Source organism: Microcebus murinus, chromosome 24 (assembly GCF_040939455.1).
Source record: "Microcebus murinus isolate Inina chromosome 24, M.murinus_Inina_mat1.0, whole genome shotgun sequence".
Taxonomy (NCBI): domain Eukaryota; kingdom Metazoa; phylum Chordata; class Mammalia; order Primates; family Cheirogaleidae; genus Microcebus; species Microcebus murinus.
Window position 1 is genome coordinate 19,883,002 of NC_134127.1, and position 16,702 is coordinate 19,899,703.

General features: G+C 48.8%; 1 protein-coding gene across 1 annotated transcript in view; it reads right to left on the reverse strand.

Moving 5' to 3' along the window:
* The window catches only part of PEBP4 (phosphatidylethanolamine binding protein 4), a 196,608-nt gene that overhangs the window by 167,231 nt on the left and 12,675 nt on the right, over positions 1 to 16,702 (reverse strand). The gene's annotated exons all lie outside the window — the stretch shown is intronic.

Consider the following 16,702-nt stretch of genomic DNA (forward strand, 5'->3'; position numbering starts at 1 on the left):
TGTTCAGCCTCTCATCACGCAAAGACCCTGGGGACAGCTAACATTTTAAGCTATCAGTTAGCACATGTGATGTGTCCGGAAGCACAGACACAGATGGGGGAGGGCAGAGAAGGGAGGACGGGTATGCTGCCGTGTCCAAGGAGAGAAGAAATGAGGAGGATTAACGCACCGAAGACAAACTCTTGCATGATCTCACCCAGGCTTACCTCCACCATCTGACTCTCAAAAATTAGCTCTCTGGTTTTCAGTGTGCAAGAAAAGATCACAAAGTATTCTGCTTTTCTTATTCAAATCTTACAACAACCCTATGAGATAGGTATTATTAATCCCATTTTATAATTGAGAAAAGTGGAGAGGTAAGTTTCAAATGCATTTCTGTCTCCAACCCAAATATCTCCTTTGAACATCAAACTTATATAGATGCATACTCAACATCTCGGCCTGGATGTCTGATAACGCCTCACACTAGCCATGTCCAGATCAGAAGCCCGGAGCTCTTGGTCCCATCTCCTAAGCTTGCTCTTCCCTTAGCCTTTCTCATGTGCTAGGAACTGAACTGTGCCTCCCAAAATTCATACATTGAAACCCTAACTCCCAAAGTGATAGTATTTGGAGGTGGGGGTCTCTGGAGGTGATAAGTTCATGAGGGTGGGACCCCAGTGATGGGATTAGTGCCCTTATAAGAGACCCCAGAGAGCTTGCTCTCTTGTCTCCACCATGTGAGGACACAGTGAGAAGGCAGCATCAGCAAGCCAGGAAGGAAGCCCTCCTCACCAGGAACTGAATCTGCCAGCACTTTGATCTTGCACTTAAGCAGAACTATGAGAAAATAAATGTCTGTTGTTTAAGCCACCCAGTCTATGATATTTTGTTACGGCAGCCCAAGCTGACTAAGACACTATCTCAGAAAATAGTAACTCTATTCTCCCAGTCACCAATGGCTCAATCTAATGTACAGACTCTCAATCAAAGTCCTCTAAGCTCTGGTTTGGGATAAGTTTAGGAGGACAACCACAGATGCTCTTGCACAAGGGGATGTTCCCCTCATGTCCTGCCCTCCCAGGTAGAAGCTAGAGGCAGCTGCTTGGATGTCTTTTAGTTCCTTTTTGCCCACTTTCTTTCCCCTCTGAAGCTAATTAAGTCCTTCTCAAGGGTCTGGGGTAGATAAGACACTGTTCCTAAGAGGAAATTTGTGGTTGAAATCCAGGTTGAAGGGCAGGGCAGGCTGAAGAGCCCTTTGAGATAATAAAGGGGTGAATTTGGAGGGGCTGAGCCCTGGGGAGGCTCCCTCACCACCCAGAAGGGAGGAGTTCAGGAAGGCAGAGAGGGATGGGGTTCACCATGGAAACTAGATCTGACAAGGAAACTGAGCCCAAGTGTTCCTTTCTTAGTCCCTGTTGTGGATATTTCCAAGGAAGTGTGGCTTGGTTAATTAAAGCCCATTGTCCTAGTAGGCAGTATAGCATGGGGGCTAATTTCTCTGGAGCTCACTAGCTGTGACCTGAGGCAAGCTACACACTTGCTTCCTCATATGCAAAGTATGAATAATAGTACCCACCTTGAGGCACAGTTGGGAAGATTAATGGATGACAATACATAAAGAAGCTAGGATGTGCCTGACACATAGAGTAAGCTCCTAGTCCTGTTCTCTGGAGGTAGAAAAGTTGCCCTGAGCAGAATGCACACAGACCTAGGGAGCCAAGGGTTGCTAGGGGCATTCAGTTGCCATTGCCCCTTCCTCAAACCGAGGCCCTCTGGGCAAGTGCCAGCTCCTCTCTGGGGAGCCTTGGCCCATGGAAGGGCAGAGGGAGTGGCTCCCGTTTCCCTGTCTGAAGGTCCCAAGGTACTTATACGAGGGAGCAGACCCTTCAAAATCATTAATTCTGAAAAGCTTAAGTATAATAAGGAACCTGCTTCAGCAAGGGGCAAAAAAAGTGTGTTTCTTAGTGTTCTGTTCTGGGAGGCTCTTTGAGTGTACCCTGCTTCTTAAGCTTAAGCTTCTTAAGCCTGACGCTGGGCTCCCAACACCTGTGACTAACCCATTACCTCGGTGTCTGCCGAGCAGCACCTGGGGGGTGGTGCCTTTCATCTGGGAGAAGTGGCTGGCACTCCTAGCCGTAGTGGGGATGGAGAGAAGAGGGGTGTCAGGCGTTTCATCTGCTGGATGCTAGAAAGGAATTGAAATATTGCAGAAAAATCGCAGAGTTTGTGCATGCACTGCTTTTCACTTTTCAAAGGGCTTTCACGGGTATTATGTCACTTGAGCCACCTAACAACCCGGGGACAGCAGGGATGGCCAGGAAAGTTTTATGAGCCTGTGTTACGCATGAGGAGATCAAGACTATGGGTAAGTTAACCTCCTCACCTGTGGTCACCAGGTGAGAGACAACAGGAGCATGGCACAGAGGGAGTATCAGGAAACCTGGCTTCCAGCTTGGGCTCCATCGTGGCACACCCCCCCCCCCCAATCTGCGTGACCCTGGGCAAGACCCTTGACTTCTCTATGCTTCAGCTTTCTCATCTGCGAACTGAGGAGTGTGAGACCTGCTGCACCAACCCCGCGGGACAGCCATGAGATGAGGCTAAGGAATATGAAACACGTGACGGACTGTGTAAGACCCAATAAAAATGGCTTAACCGGGGTCACATTGCAACACTGCTGAGCATCGGAAAGGGTAGGAAGGTATGAGATGATGTTTAGTAAGCACCTATTATAGGAAAAGCTCTGTGCATTCCAATTGAGTCCTCTGAGTACATTTTCTCCTTTGATTCTCTTGGTACCCCATAAAGTGGATATAATTATCCACTTCCACAGATGAAGGAACTGAGGCTAAGAGGTTGAGAAACTTATTTAAGCGAGTTAGTATAGAACTGGGATCTGAACTCAGATCTGCCTTTTTAACCCTCCATGGCTCATGGCTGACCATCCCATGCTGCTTTCCTGTCCCCACCTCTGAACAATACACAAAGAGGCATCTTATATATGTCACAGGGCTCATGGGCTAAAACTCAGGCACTTGACTCACGTGCTCATTTTGAGCCTATTTACTCTTAGTTTAGACATAATTCTGACATGTTTGTCAGGTTTCCCATCCCACCACACATTAGAAGGACCATAAGGACACTAATCATCTTTTGATGGCAGCAAGAAGTGACAGATGACAGGAGGAAAATAAAATTTTAAAAAATAATTTGAGTAGTTTTGTGTGGTTTTGTGAAGAAGCAAATAGCCCTACACATTTCCTTGATCATAGCTACCACTGTGAGTGATTTAAGAACACTTCTACCTTTCTTACGAACATAAAATAAAACCTACATTTTCTGGGCAGGCCTGGCTCCAGAAAAAGAATCTCCTCGTTGGATGGAGCAGCCCGTAAAATAAGAGATGCAGCATGTATTCGCTGAAGACTTGGAGATAGCAAAAGGGAAGCAGCTGAAGAAAATGATATGAAACCAGATAATCTGGTGCAAAGTCGCCCCTAGCTTGTCATTTACACACTTGGTGGATATGCATCAGCAACCTGCCATATGCCAGCACAGTCCTAGGCCCGGGGGATCCAGTTGTGAAGTTGACTAACTCTCTCTCTGCCCTCTGGGTGCCAGCTATGCTCTCTTGTAGGGAGTTTGTCATGTTAATCTCCAGCTTCTGACCCCTGGGGAGGGAAATATCCCCTCCTGGGACAGCCTGCCTTTGTGTAGCTGAAGTCATCTTTAATATGGCCAGCCTACACTCTACACTGTTCAGCACGACTAAGGCGACCTCCAGAGTTCTAAGTCCCTGTCCTAGATGACTGACAACTAAAGGCAACCTCCCGATCAGGGCAAGGCCAGACCTGCCTATAGGATCCCGGACTGGGGGCTTTGCAGGCTGTGTAGGAGCTCACTGACAGAACTCTGCTGGAACACAACTCAATAACTTCTGCCACCATAGAAAAGAAAAACTTGCACATAGTGAGAGCACTGTTTTGTGACAGATATTTATGATGCCACAGAGTCATTTAACAAAGGTTAAATCATGTCCATTAGACTCTTTTTAAGAAGACAAGGTCATATGTCATCTATTTGTGAAAGACTGCCATTAAAGATGATTAAAATAAGAAGTTTGAGTACAAAAATGAGCAAGGTTCAGCTATCCAGAAGACGAGCTTAGAAAGAACAGCTCACTCCCAAGTGTGCTATTATTGTATTGCCATTTTTAAATTAAAAACCTACCTTCTGACTCCAAACCCTGCATGATTTCTGTAATAGACCTCACCAAGATCCCTGGATTGCCTTTAACCTTATCTCATGAGGCAGAGATCTCCATCACACACATGTGACTTTAGTGAGGATGTGACAAACCCCCCTGTTGCTTCATTTGGGATCTGATGCTATGTTAGCCTCTCCTTGGGCTACATCCTCTCCCCACAGGACCTGGCCAGTCTGGACACCTGGACTCAAGCCACAGCTCTGACACCAGACCCAGGTCCCAGTGAGTGCTGAGCTCTAAGCTCTGGTTTCTGTCCAGCTCCTGTCTCTGCAGACTTGCCTAGGGCAAGGAACAGCCCCTGCTGCCTGGGAGGAGTAAAGGTTCCAACATTTCACAAAGGATCAAAGAGCATAAATAAGCAAGAGAGTGTGTCAAAAGGCAGACCCCAGGACCTCGGCAGGAGGGAAACTGCATTGGACACAAAGCTTTTCCAGGAGAACAGAAGTTCCATGCTCAGGGATCACAGATCCTGCGGGGGCAGCCCTGGGTCGCACATGCTGGGGGTGGGGTGAGGGTGGATGTTGAACTCTGAACCTTTCTCATGACACTGCACAGACCTTACAAGTAGGGGACTCACAGCCTGATGGGCCTGAAAGGATAACAGTGACATTTCAGGCACAAACACCTGGGACTTGGATTGTATCTCACTCCAATTGTGCCTTCTGTTCCCACAGCTTAAGAGAGAAGAATAACCCCAGAAACTTTGACATGTTAAGAGCAAAACTTATTTACCCACAATCTGAGACCCAGTCGTGATGTTGTAATTAAACACAAATTTGGGGACCAGACAGCTGGTGTTCAAATCCTGGCTTCATCACTCACTGGCTATGTGACCTTTGGCAAGCTGCTTAACCTATCTGTGCCTTGGTTTCTTCATCTGTAAAATGGGAACAAGTGGTTGTGAATAGTAAATGAGCTAATATTTCTAAAGCACTTAAAACAGTATCTGGCATATGTCGGTGTGTGCTATATAAAACAAAATAATCGGGCAAAGCAAGGGATTGAAAAGATGAAGCATTTCCAAGAAATGTGGTTGAGGCTCAAATGCGTGGATTCTCTCTCCTCACCCCGGGGGCAGCACTTCCTGAATGGGGCTGCAGAGGAGGGAGTGCATGAAGGGTTAAACCCCCAAGTGCACAGAAAAACAAGTTCCATCTGGTCCCTGGGACAAAGCGACAGCCTGCAGAGCCCCCAGCCCGGGCTCCTGCTCAAAGGACACATTGCTTTTTAAAATTCCAACTTGTGGCTGCCTCAAACTATAAATCAACCAGTTCTCCACACCCTAGAGCTCTGAGCAGGATTCACAAATGGCAGAAAGACATTCGTGTTCCTATTCGAGAATAGGGATATAAAAGTGCCTCTGCAACCAACTCGTCCAGGGTTACCTGGTATCCAGCCTTCCTGCTTCCAGGCATTTCATCTTTGACGCCCCCCCCCTCCTGCTTCAAGGCAGGCATTGCTCTCCTGTGGCAAAGAGAAGGAAGGCAAGACAGAACCAATGGGCAAGGATCAGCTGGGTGCAAGACTTGCATTTAGATGCCCAACTTCAGTGAACTGTCCCTGGGACTCACGGGAGTTTCTATCTTCCTTCATCAACACAGAAAGAAAACTAAAGCCACTTGCCCTGCCCTCTGACACCATGACTGGGACCCTATCTTTAGACACCAAGCTGGGAGTGGGACAAGGCTGATTAATGAGAACCATCAAATAATACTCCACGGAGGCTGGGGGGACCCTACTCAGAGAAGCAGTGAACAGCTTCTTGGCTTCCTGGCTGACCTGCACTTGGGGCAGCTTGTGCCCCAGAATCTGCTGCAGGACCCCAGGGCCCTCCTTACCCAGAAGGAAGAAGGAGCCAGGAGAAACCCAGATGGTCCCCTTTTGGACCCAGGCCCTAGGCAGGGCTCCTCGGTTTTCACCTCCCTCCTAGACGTGTGCCCACGCCTGGATAATGCTGAATCCAGCCCCAGCACTAACTCCGCAGAGCAGGAAAGTAATTCACAAAAAGTTGGGCAATACAAAGTTCCAGTTTCCACAGCAACCAGCACTCAGACCATTTGGGTAGCTGAAGCCTTTTCCTCTTAGCATTCACTTTTGTTCCCCCCCAAAATTGCATTTTTTGTTCTTATTATTAAAGTAATACACATTCATTGGAGAACATATGGAAATTACAGACAAGTGTAAAGAAGAAAATAAAAATCACCCTAATCCTAACCCTCAAGGAGAGATCCAATGTTTAACATTTTGATATATTCTCCATTCGTCTGGTTTTTCATTTTTGCATGCGTAAAAAGATATAATTTTTGAAAATTAGGACTATTGTGAAATTACTATTTTATCATTTGGTTTCTTTCATTTAAAAATATATTGTGAAAAAATATAAAAAATAAAATATATATATATATTGTGAGATTTTCCAGTAGCCTTAAATATTCTTTGAGAACATGATTTTTAATGGCTATATGGCACTTTTTCATATGGATGGAGCACATTTTATTTAACCAATCTACTGTTGAACATTTAAGATGGTGGGGGTTTTTTCCTACTATTTTAAATAACACTACAATGAACAACCTTATACATAAATTTTTGTGTATGTCTCTGATTAAGTGATCAGATTAGAATAAATTCCCAGCACTAAAATAACTGTTCAAACACAATGAACGTGCTAATATGATTCTGATACACATTATCAAATCAACCTCCAGAAAAGTTGAAACAATTTGTACTTCTACCTGTAATGTATACTCTCCTTTAGAAAAAAAACACAAACTGCCATTGGGTTGGTTTTTAGATAAAGTTATACACCATTTTTTAAAATTACATTTTTTGTATTATAAGTACAATTGAACTTCCCCGCACATTTTTAATGAACTTTCTTCTTTCTATAATCCCCAATTAACATCCTTTGTTTTCTTTTTCTATGGAGTATTCATCTTTTTCTTATTGACTTATAAGAGCCCTTTATGCATAAAGATAATAATCCTTTGCATATCTGTGGCACATATGTTCTCTCCCTTGTTGGGTTTTTATTCTGTTCATGACATTCTTTTTTTTTTTTTTTTTATGTTTTTTTTTTTTATTTGTTCATGACATTCTTAAGTGCAGAAGTTTTGAATATAGTTGTAATTCACATTTGCCCTTCTTTTTTCTTTGTGATTTGTCCTTTGATTTTATGCCTGGGCAGACCTTTTCTGCCCTGAGATCAGAAACGGTCAACTAGATGTTGCTCTTCTAGTCATTTTAAGGCTGTGCGGGTTTGGTTTTCTGCAACTGCTCTAAGCCACCTGGGTTTCAGGAAGAGGTGGGGTTTGGCCTTTGTGTCTGTAGCAGTCCCGAGGCAGAAGCCCACCTAGCCAGGTCAGAGGTGGAGATGCAGGGAGAGTTCAGCCTGTCCTCTGTTCCTGTCTCCCAGGTCTCAGCCTCGCAGGCACCTTTCCACAGGGCCCTGATGTTGCTAGTGAATGGAAGAGATGCACGGGGAGGAGGAAGTAGCTGTTCCGCGATTACACACTGAAAAAGGTATACCTCACGTGGCCCTGCTTCCCATCTGAGGTGGGGGCGGTGGAGGATGGGAGCACCAGATGTATGGAGAGCTGGCAAGCAGCTTCAGTCTCAACACGTTAGAAATCAAGGGATCCGATTCTAAACCTGAAATTAACTATCACTCTCTCCACAAGATGAAGAGCTGGAGGCAATTTTGCTGACACTGCATATCACTGGGTACCAGGTTTTCATGAATGAGAGGTGCTGGGGGCAGAGGGAACCTGGGGCTCCCCAGAGATATGGGTCTTCTCTTCAGTCAAACCCCCCGGGGCCTTAGACTCAAAAAGTAACAGGCAGGACAGTGTGATGCTGAACAGAGGGAAGTTACCTTGGGACACCACCTGGGAAGACGATGCTGCAGGCTGCCCCCTCTGTCCGGCCTCAGGAGAGTATGGCCTTCTATTGTTCCATTTTCAATCCAGCCCTTGAACTTTTCAACAAGGCCGCTTGGCCAGTTTGCCAAAGTCAGCTCTACATGTACTGACAAGGTAAGGGATAGCCAAGAAGACTGTCCTCCCCCATGACTATCATCATCTACTGAATGCTTCCTATGCCAGGCAAGGACAGGCTTTACATACATGAACTCTTGTGATCTTCGTCTAATCTTTATTCAACAAATATTTATTAAGTGCTTACTAAGTGGCTGAGTCTGTTCTAGTGCTTGAGAAACACTAGTGAATAACCCAGACAAAGACTCCTGCCCCCAGGGAGCTTGCATTCTAGCCACAGGGTGGAAGTGGGAATAGACAAAGCAAACAAACAAGCAACAGCCATACATGAAAGGAAGTTAAAAGGGATCTGGGGCTCAGCATGGGGAATCTGGAAGGCCTCCTTGGGAAAGTTACAAAGCAAAGATTTGAAGGAGGTGAGAATGTGAGTCCTAAAGCTGTGAGGGGGCTGAGGGGTCCAGATAGAGGCCAAGTGCCAGGGCCCTAGCGCTTGTGGTCGAGAAGCAGAAAGGAGGCCAGAAGGCGGAGCCAAGGGAGCAAGGGAGGCACAGAGCAGTCAGGAGTGGAGGTCCCAGAAAAACCAGGTCACATCAGGCCAGGTCACATCAGGCCTGGGAAGGCATTGTCAGCACTTTGCTCTTGCTCTGGTGAACTGGGGAGAAATCTCGGGATTTTGAACAGAGGCATGAACTGATCCAACCTGCAGATTTGGGAATACGCTGGGCACTCAGAACAGGCAGAGATAGTAATAGGGACACCCACTGGGGGGTATTGCAATAACCCAGGTGGAAAGGGCAGTGGCCTGGCCAGGTACTGATCCTAGAGGGGAGAGGCAGTCAGCTTCTGGATCTAACTCCCTGGTGCACCAGCTGAAAGGAGAGAAAGAGGAGTTGCCCTGCTCCCCCCCCCCCCGGGGGGTTGTTCACGTGCACAGCTAGGGGGCTGGGGCCTCTCTTCATGGAGATGGGGAAAGACTGCAGATGGAGCAGGTCTGGAGTGGTGGGGCAGTGACTGGATGCTTGGAGCTGGCCATGTTTGATTTGAGGTGCCTGATCTATCAGGTACCCCAGGGGCATGTGAATAGGAAACTGTAGTTATGGGATGATATCTAAAGTCCTGACATTGGGTAAGGTCCCCCAAGGAGAAGAGGAGTAGCCAGCAAAGGAGCTGGAGACGTGAGGACCTACGAGTGCAGACGCAAGTCCAGAGAGTGTGGGTGGTGGAAGCCAAGAGGAAAAACCCGTTCAGGAGGAGGAAGTGACCCACCAGGCAAAATGCTGCTGACAGGTCAGGGAAGATCAGGATTGAGGATTGACCACTTGCTCTCGCTCTTGAAATGGACGTTCTGCCCGTTGTAAGGTGAGGAAAAGGAATCTCGGAGTGAGGAAGTAGCTTGCCCAAGGTCACAGGCAACAGCACTAGGATTGACACCCAGGTCTGTGCAAAGCCAGGGCCTGGGAGTTTCTCAAACTCATCCTTGGAGTACCAAGTGCCCCACACACCAACGAAGGCAGTTCTAATAGTTAACAATTCGTGTTCCTGCTGGAGTATCCATACCAGGCAGGTGTCTATGGATGGGAGTGGGACAATGAGGGAGGAAAAGGGGACTGTCAGCACAATTTTTTAAAAACCTTTTAAATCCAGGGTAGGGTGTAAGAAGCATTATTGGTGCCAGTGGCTTCCTTTGCTTGCAACTGGCTTTTTCACCCAGCTCATTAGGGGCCTGCTCCTTGAAGGAGCTTTGAGTTAGTGGCCCTAAGTGTAAAGCCATATACTCCAGGGATATTTGCATTTTAATAGCAGAAGGGCATTTCCACCTACAACTGGCAAAGGGAGAGATGGGGGAGGGGTGCAGAGTTGTGATACCTGACCCAAATCAGCCCCCCCCACACCTGCCCTCGGCAATGCCTTCCTGCCTCAGGGTCCCTAGCCATTCACCCAGCTCTCAGTTCCCGGGGCAGGATGATGGTCGCCTGTCTCCCCCTGGTGTTGGCTCCTCCAATTGCAGCCTCAAGAGCCAGCAGAAGGCGATCTCCGCCTACCCACCAGCCTGGGGAGCCACACCTAAGGAGCAGCAACTGATCCTCCTCCCTTACCTGCTTCCCACGTGGTGGGAAGAACACAGGCTTGGGAGTTTGAACAGCCAACGGTTCTTCTCCTGAGTCTACCTCCGGTCAGTGGTGCAGACCCAACCAGCAGTGAAGACACAGCAGGTCCCCGATTTGTGCACACCCTTTGCCCAAGTCCCTTTATATTGCCTGGCCACTGTTAGCCCATTTGTAAAGGGAAGTGACAGAAAAGAGGAACCCCAGGACCCACCCCTTCCCTGTATTGGCTTCAGTGGCCGAGGTGGCAGTCGGGGAGAAACACCCGAGGCTGTTTGGGGTACACTGAGAGCTGCTGTCCACCTGTCAGGAAGCAGTACTGTGGAGCTGTTAGGGGCATGAGCTCTGGCGTCTGCACAGACCTGGTTTCAAATCTTGACTCTGTCACTCGTGAGCCGTGGTGGGAATCTTCCTGTGCCTCGGTTTCTCATCTGTACAATGAAGGTAATCATGCCTACAGTGCTAGGTGGCTACAAGGCTTGAGTGTGATAATCTTTGCAAATTACTTAGCACAGAGCCCGGCCACGTGGCGAATGGCCAATCAATGTCACCATGTAGTAAATGCTTGGGGACAACAGGGATGGACTGGGTGAGGCAAAGAGCATGCGTAGGAGCCAGGGATCAGGCTCTAGCCTCATCATGCCACATAGTCTATCTGCACGTTAGAGCAAATTGACGTCCACTGGGCAGTGATGAGCCTCAGGTGAGGTTCTGCAGCAAGTCAGTGGGCGCCGGGCTGGAGCTAGCACACCTGCGCTCTCCTGCTGCTCTTGGGAGAGTCGCTTTCCCCCTCGTGGGCCTCAGAGTCCCCATCATAGACAGAGGCCAGCACCTGCCTGCCCCCTTGCAGGACTGAACACCGAGGAGAAATGTGGAATTAGAGCACAGACGTGGTGCAAACAGAAAGGACCATGATGACAGGGAAAGTGCTTTGAACACTGTAAAGCCTACCCTGTTATTACCAAGAGACAAACCCCCGGCACCCTGCACTTAGCTCACACCATAGCACGAATCTCCCTGGCTGGGAACCGCCTATTTTATTGCCAGTCTTCCAAGCATAGAGAGGTCTTTGCCCTCGAAGAATTTGTGCTCTTGTCAGAGAGACAGATAAGAAAATGAACAGTGAGAACACGGAAGTCCACACCAGGGGCAGGTGGGTGATTATCTGTCCACTCTTAGGCCTTACAAACATCCACTTAAGGGAAGAGTAATCTCGCAAGGGAGGCTAAGCCACAGTGCACCTGCCCTTGGGCTTGGCCAAGATGGCCAATGTCATAGAACTCTTGTATAGTGAAGAAGGTGCTAGAACAGGAGTCAGGAGGCCCAAGTGGTACTCTAAGCTCTCTATTAATCTGAAATAAATAATCTACCTACTGTTCCAACTCTACAACATTCTGGAAAAAGCAAAACTATGGAGACAGTGGAAAGATCAGAGGTTGCCAGGGGTTGGGGGAGGGGGAGGGAGGGACGAACAGGTGGAACACAGAGGGTCTTCAGGGCAGTGAAACTACTCTGTAGGATACTATGACAGGGGGTACATGTCCTTACACATTTGCATAAACCCTTAGAATGTCCAACACCAAGAGTAAGCTCCAATGTAAACCGTGGACTTCGGATGATAATGATGTGTCAATGTTGGTTCCTCGGTTGTACCAAATGCGCTGCTCTGGTGGGGGTGTTGGTAGTGGGGGAGGCTGCGTGTGGGCAGGGGCAGGGGGCGGATGGGCACTGTCTATACTTTCCACTCAATTTTGCTGTGACCCTAAAATTGCTCTAAAAAATAAAGTCGATTAAAAATAAACAAATTATTTTCTCATGAGCTGTTTCCTCATCTTTAAAACAGAGACACTAAGGCCTGCTCTGCCTGCCCATCACACCGCATGGCTGTGGTTAGGGTCCTTTCCAAAGTGTTGGGGTGCAGCGGCCTGTGGAAGAGTAAGAGATGCCCTCAGAGTCGGGGTCCTATGATAGCCACAGCCCCAAGCAGTCGCCACACCCCTGTTCTCACATAATTCCCCACTGGGTGGGCTGTCAGATTAGAGAGGGCACCTCATTCCAGCAGGTGCTTCCCCCAGCAGAGGATCTACCCCACTTCCTTCTCGCCTCCCCCCACCCCCAAGCCTGCAAGTTTTAACAAATAATAAGCGGCACTATTACTCTTCTGAAAATCCACAAAACTGTTCTCAAATTCCTCTTTAGGCCACCACCCTTTTTCTCCAAGGAGAGCAGGCAACTAGTCACTGTAGCATTCAAAATGCACGTGTTCACCCCTCTAAATGGCTCCAACAAAGGCCGGGCAGCTATTTTAAAATCCAAGAAGCCTTTGCTGACACTCCCAACAGACCGCTGTGAACAGATCTCAAACATGTGAAGAGCCCCACACAGACACTTGCTAAATGCCTTTAAAAAAAACCAAACAACAACAACAAAAAAATCCAGGATGCAAACCCATTGAACTCTCCTTTCAGGTCCCAGATGCCCGTTCAGTGGAGCAGCCCACACAGTTTTTTCAAAGAAACATTATTTGATCTGAAAAACATCTGGACCCTGTTCCCCGAGGGCTTACTGGGAGCTTTCAGCCAACGTCGGATGGATGCTCAGTGTCTGAGTATGCACCTTGCCGGCCTGCGTCCCCAGCAGGGTTGGCTCGGACTTGGGCAGGGCCCTGCTTAATGAAAAGCTCAGGCTTGGGTCTGACCGGAAGTTCTGTAAGCCCTGAAGCCACAAGGATAAGGACAGCAAAGGCAGCTGGAATTAAAGAGGGCTGGGAGGGAAGATCAAGACTGATGCTTCCTAATGGGGCCACCCTGGAGTAAGACAGTCACCTAAACACAGGTTCATTCTTTTATGGCTTCCTCTCAGCTATCAAGTGTTTAATGGACATGGAATAACAACAGACTCACATAGGCAGGGCAGGGATTTGTGTCGTTTGTATCCCTGGCTCCTGCACTAGTATGTGGCAGGGGGGCTGAAAGTGGAGCTCCCTCAGGACCTGCTCCAATGTAAATGAATGAATGAATGATACCCTATGACTCCATGAGTCCAGCATCCACACTGGGGGCTGTTTTGCAGCCAGCAGCGTGGATCCAAGAGGCGAAATTATGTAGGTGAAAGGGCAGCAGGCTGTAAGGAAGGAAGTCTGCCATCCAGGGCTGACTCTTCCACCTCCCAGCTTTGGCAAGCATGACCTTGGGCAGTGTCCTTGTCTGTAATCATGGGAGCAATCCCTACTCTGTGCTTTTCCTAACATCACTAAGAGGATCTTGTGAAATCCTGTATGGGAAGTTTCCGTGCAACTGGAAATCTAATTGCAAAGGCTAGAAAGGCTAAAAATCATTGTTCCCCTTTTAGGTGGCCCCGTTGTACCCAGAGAAGCCGCTGGTAACACATGGCCAGGCAGCCTAGGCTGGCGTGGGACACAGTTGGGTGATTTTAGCAGACTCTGACCAAGTGAGCTGAGAAGCCAGGGACAAAGGATGAAATGAAATGTGAATGGGTTCTCCTGGATGCATCCTATCCGGGTACTGGGCCTGGCTTCACCTATGGACCCCTACCCCTCTCAAGCTTCCCCCTCCCTCAGCCATCCTATCTCCCATCCAGCCCTTGCTGGGTGCCTACTCACTGACACCCCAGGCCCCCGAGCTTGCTGGCTACCTGGCTATCTCTCCACCTGTACTATGAGCTCCATGATGGTCTTTCACCTTTGATTCAACAGCACTAGCATGGTACCTGGCATGAAGTGTGCCCTCGGTAATATTTGTGAAGGGATTCACTTCCCATCCCTAACACCAAAGAGCCTGCAGTGGCTGCAGATCCCTCAACCAATGGGCCCCTACATGTGTGCGCATGTGCCCCCACTAGATATGCCTGCCTCTGCGCCCCATGTTTACCCAGATCTGCCTCAGAGCCCCGTCTCCGCCCAGATGCACACGACTCCTCCACCCATTAGGGGTTGCTCCACCAGAACTGTTGCGGGTGTTGGACACCATGTCCTGCCTCAGTTAATCATTTTGTGACCACAGCAGCCCCCACTTTTCTGCTCTGTGCCGCACAGGGGAGTGTAGGGGGTGGGCCGGCAAGCTCCCCTGCAGAGAGGAGTCTGTGACTCCCACCCACTGTGCAGGTCTCCAGATTTCCAGGCCTCTACAAAATCTGTGTTGAAACTTGTATTTCTACCATGGGCTGATGAGGGGGAGGCGAGGGTCCCTAGGAGACTGCAGTGCAGGCCTGGGCTGGCACGGGAATGCAGTGGCCCTGCCAGGTGGGAAACTCAGGGTCACCGGCTTTCCCAGGAGAAGAAATAGGGCCAGAGCCAAGCCTGATTAGAAACTGGAGGGACAGCAGGACAGAACCTTTTGTTCCTTTCCTCTAATGCGATGCACATTCCCCATTTAAAGGCAATTTCTTCACTTCAAAAGGATTCCAGCTGGTTAAATTTAAGGTGAAGAATAAGCTCCCAGTCAAGAGGCTTCTCAGGGGCCTTTCAGTTTTCATCGGCTTGAGAACTGGATGCATTTAAAATGTTTGCCTCCTAATGTTTGTCTGAGTGCCAGAGGAGAAAGCTCCTCTTACTTACACCTCTCTCACTCTCAGTGACAGCTGGCACGGGATCCATCCACGTTCCCCTACACTATTTTGCCTTCTTGTCAACCTGCCTGACTTCTTCCTGCTCTTGCCTGCTTCCCTCCCGCCCTCCTGCTCATACCCACCCTGGGAGGAGAAGCGAGTCTCACTGTGGCTCTGCGGTCCACCAGGCTCAGCGGCTTTTCTTCAAATGCCCCAGGACACCCTGCAGCTTAAAGGGCCAAACATTGGGCTGACACAGCTCGCAGATCATCCTCCAAGAGATGCTCTTCCACCTGCCATTCATTCATTCATGCCTTCACTAATTCACTTGTTCACCTGGTCACCCAGTCAGCCAACAAGGGATCTATAATGCCAGTAGAGATTGTGGGTAGTTCACGGAAGCACAACACAGTCTTGCTCTCCTGGCTTGTAGAGTGGCTGAAGCTATGAGAGAGATGAACGAGCAACTGCAGTACAAGACAGAAGGAAGTAAACACCAGTTTAGAGGGTAAGGGACATTTGAAAAGCTCAGAGAAATAAGAGATCAGCCAGGGATGCAGGTGGAGCCCAGAGGGAGGCAGTCAGGGAAGGCTTCCTAGAGGAGGAAGCATTCTGATGGGGGCAGGGTCCGAAGATGCCAAGGGTGGGAAAGTGGCCTGTCCCATGCCCGCTGCACCCCTCCTTCCAGGGGTCTCAGGGCTTGCTTTGGGGGCTCCCTGGGCATGTCCGCTGGTAGCCCCTGCTTTGGTGGTAGTGTGTCAGTCACCTTGGAAGCAAGGCACCCTCCCCACATAGCCACTCACCAACTCTTGCCCTTCTCCATCAGGCCCTGGCCCCAGAGGAAACATCTTTATCTTCTTCTCTGTCCTAAGTACTCAGGATCCCCTTGTCCCAGACAACATCCTCTCCCCAAGCTCGCCAGTCACTCTCTCTCTCTGCAGACTTTGTTCCTCAGCCCCATAGGGGAAGCTCCAACCACCACTTTCCTCAGCCAGTGCTGTCTTGCCTTCCCTTCCCATTCTAACTGGGGAAAGTGTCCCTTGGTCCACCCTCTACCGCGACCCCACTGGCTCTGCCAGCTCCCCTGGTATCTCCTTTAGAGCCCTGCCAGGGGTCCACAGGCCAAGCCCGTGGGCTCTGGCATTGGGCAGACCGGGGTTTGAACTCTGGCTCTGCCACTTTCTGGCTCTGCACTTGGCCAGATTCCTACACCCAAGAATGCTCTTGTGTTTCCTACCCAACATCCTTCCCCACCTCCTAAATGCCACTTAGACTCTCCTCCAGGGCAACTGGCCTCCTCTGCTCCTGCTCCTTGTGAATTAAGTGTGGCTGCCCAGGGCCACTGTTTGGTTCAGGGGTGGGCATGTGACCCACGCAGCACAAGCCCTGTGACTTATAATGGTTGGAAAGGGTCAGTGTATTTCCATTGGGATTGATAAACTGATCAGACATAAAACTGAGGTTGCTGGGGCTGTGATTTTTCACCACAAGGAAAGAGTCTATTTACAAACAAAAACAGCACAGAAAACAGCAGAATCAAGGGACAGATTTCTAGTGACATTGAGCACCTGGATCCAGCCACACCTGAATTTTGTGAACCAATAAGTTCCCCCCTCTTTTGGGGGGGGAGCCAGTTTGAGTTGGCATTTTGTCCCTGGCCACTAAAAGTCTTGACTAAACAAACACTTAACCTGCAGACTTGATGAGAGAATTAAATGAATTGAGCATGAATAGTACCCAGAATAAAGTGGCACTCAATGGATTGTAGCTTTTGATAACTCTAACTG